Source organism: Amblyomma americanum, chromosome 6 (assembly GCF_052857255.1).
Source record: "Amblyomma americanum isolate KBUSLIRL-KWMA chromosome 6, ASM5285725v1, whole genome shotgun sequence".
In the NCBI taxonomy this organism is placed as follows: domain Eukaryota; kingdom Metazoa; phylum Arthropoda; class Arachnida; order Ixodida; family Ixodidae; genus Amblyomma; species Amblyomma americanum.
This window is the reverse complement of record NC_135502.1, coordinates 149,688,620-149,691,984: the sequence shown is the minus strand read 5'-3', so window position 1 is coordinate 149,691,984 and position 3,365 is coordinate 149,688,620.

The window sequence follows — 3,365 nt, the reverse complement described above, 5'->3', positions numbered from 1 at the left end:
TCCACTTTCCCTCCGCCTCCTTCCACTTCTTTGTGGAGAATAAAACTTGTATGTATGTATGTATGTATGTATACGTGTAGACCTTCATGGGGGCCAGCAGAGCTGGCGGCAGCTGTCCAGAAGTGGCTTCAGCCTTCAGGTTTCGCGTCTGTCAGTCCAGGTAGAGTTCAGCCGGGATTCAGTGGACGGTGCCTCCATTGACGCGCTTAAAAAGGTCCACCTGAAAGAACATCGGTGAGGTCTCCATTGTGGTTGTGGTGCCGTGCCCCAGAGGAGCGCAGTGAAATGGCGATATATATTTCATGCTTTCGTTAGCGATAGCGTCACGTGCAGATCATCATGGTGGCCAGCAGAGCTGGGGGCAACTGTCCGGAAGTGGCTTCAGCGTCCATTTTTCGCGTCTCTCAGTCTAGGCAGAGCTCAGCCGGGATTCAGTGGACGCTTGCCTCCATTGACGCTTTTAAAATTTCCACCTGAAAGAACATCGGTGAGGTCTCCATTGTAGATGTGGTGCCGTGCCCCAGTGGAACGCAGTGAAATGGCGATATATATTACATGCTTCCATTAGTGATAGCGACACGTGTAGACCATCATGTTGGCCAGCAGAGAAGGCAGCAGCTGTCAAGAATTGGCTTAAGTGTTCATTTTTTGTGTCTGTCAGTCCAGGTAGAGTTCAGCCGGGATTGAGTTTAAGGTGCCTCCATTGACAAGTTTAAAAAGGGTCACCTGAAAGAACATCCGTTAGATCTCCATTGTAGATGTGGTGCCGTGTTCTAGCGGAGCGCAGTGAAATGGCGATATATATTGAATGCTTCCGTTAGTGATAGCGACACGTGTAGACCTTCATGGGGGCCAGCAGAGCTGGCGGCAGCTGTCCAGAATTGGCTTCAGCATCAATTTTTCGCGTCTGTTAGTCCAGGTAGAGCTCAGCCGGTATTCAGTGGACGGCGCCTCCATTGACGCGCTTAAAAAGGGCCGCCTGAAAGAATATCGGTGAGATCTCAATTGTAGTTGTGGTGCCGTGCCCCAGAGGAGCGCAGTGAAATGGCGATATATATTTCATGCTTTCGTTAGCGATAGCATCACGTGCAGATCATCATGGTGGCCAGCAGAGCTGGCGGCAACTGTCCGGAAGTGGCTTCAGCGTCCAGTTTTCGCGTCTCTCAGTCTAGGCAGAGCTCAGCCGGGATACAGTGGACGCTTGCCTCCATTGACGCTTTTAAAATTTCCACCTGAAAGAACATCGGTGAGGTCTCCATTGTAGATGTGGTGCCGTGTTCTAGCGGAGCGCAGTGAAATGGCGATATATATTGAATGCTTCCGTTAGTGATAGCGACACGTGTAGACCTTCATGGGGGCCAGCAGAGCTGGCGGCAGCTGTCCAGAAGTGGCTTCAGCATCAATTTTTCGCGTCTGTCAGTCCAGGTAGAGCTCAGCCGGTATTCAGTGGACGGCGCCTCCATTGACGCGCTTAAAAAGGGCCGCCTGAAAGAATATCGGTGAGATCTCAATTGTAGATGTGGTGCCATGCCCCAGGGGAGCGCAGTGAATTAGCGATATATAAAGCATGCTTACGTTAGTGATAGCGACACGTGTAATCCATCATGGTGGCCAGCAGAGCTGGCTGCAGCTGTCCAGAATTGGCTTCAGCATCCATTTTTCGCGTCTGTGTGTCCAGGTGGAGTTCACCCGGGATTCGGAGGACTGTGCCTCCATTGACGCGCCTAAAAAGGTCCACCTGAAAGAACATCGGTGAGGTCTCCATTGTAGATGTGGTGCCGTGCCCCAGCGGAGCGCAGTGAAATGGCGATATATATTGCATGCTTCCGTTAGTGATAACGACACGTGTAGACCATGATGGTGGCCAGCAGAGCTGGCGGCAGCTGTCCAGAAGTGGCTTCAGCGTCCATTATTCGCGTCTGTCAGTCCAGGTAGAGTTCAGCCGGGAATCAGTGGACGATGACTCCATTGACAAGCTTAAAAAGGGTAACCTGAAAGAACATCGGTGAGATATTTATTGTAGACATGGTGCCGTGCCCCAGCGGAGCGCAGTGAAATAGCTATATATATTGCATGCTTGCGTTAGTGATAGCGACACGTGTAGACCATCATGGTGGCCAGCAGAGCTGGCGGCAGCTGTCCAGAAGTGGCTTCAGCGTCCTTTTTTCGCGTCTGTCCAGATAGGGTTCAGTCGCGATTCAGTGGACAGTGCCTCCAGTCACGCGCTTAAAAAGGTCCACCTGAAAGAACATCGGTGAGGTCTCTATTGTAGATGTGGTGCCGTGCCCCAGCGGAGCGCAGTGAAATGGCGATATATATTGCATGCTTCTGTTAGTGATAGCGACACGTGTAGGCCATCATGGTGCCTCCTCTGCTGGCGGCAGCTGTCCAGAAGTTGCTTCAGCGTCCATTTTTCGCGTCTGTCAGTCCAGGTAGAGTTCAGCCGGGATTCAGTGGACTGTGCCTCCATTGACGCGCCTAAAAAGGTCCACATGAAAGAACATCGGTGAGGTCTCCATTGTAGATGTGGTTCCGTGCCCCAGCGGAGCGCAGTGAAATGGCGATATATATTGCATGCTTCCGTTAGCGATACCGACACGTCTAGACCATCATGGTGGCCAGCAGAGCTTACGGCAGCTGTCCAGAGGTGGCTTCAGCGTCCATTTTACGCGTCTGTCAGTCCAGGTAGAGTTCAGCCGGAATTCAGTGGACGGTGCCTCCAAAGACAAGCTTAAAAAGGGTCACCAGAAAGAACATCGGTGAGATCTCTATTGAAGATGTGGTGCCGTGCCCCAGCGGAGCGCAGTGAAATGGCGATATTTATTGCATGCTTCTGTTAGTGATAGCGACACGTGTAAGCCATCATGGTGCCTCCTCTGCTGGCGGCAGCAGTCCAGAAGTTGCTTCAGCGTCCATTTTTCATGTCTGTCAGTCCAGGTAGAGTTCAGCCGGGATTCAGTGGACTGTGCCTCCATTGACGCGCCTAAAAAGGTCCACATGAAAGAACATCGGTGAGGTCTCCATTGTAGATGTGGTTCCGTGCCCCAGCGGAGCGCAGTGAAATGGCGATATATATTGAATGCTTCCGTTAGCGATACCGACACGTCTAGACCATCATGGGGGCCAGCAGAGCTTACGGCAGCTGTCCAGAGGTGGCTTCAGTGTCCATTTTTCGCGTCTGTCAGTCCAGGTAGAGTTCACCCGGGATTCGGAGGACTGTGCCTCCATTGACGCGCCTAAAAAGGTCCACCTGAAAAAACATCGGTGAGGTCTCCATTGTAGATGTGGTGCCGTGCCCCAGCGGAGCGCAGTGAAATGGCGATATATATTGCATGCTTCCGTTAGTGATAACGACACGTGTAGAC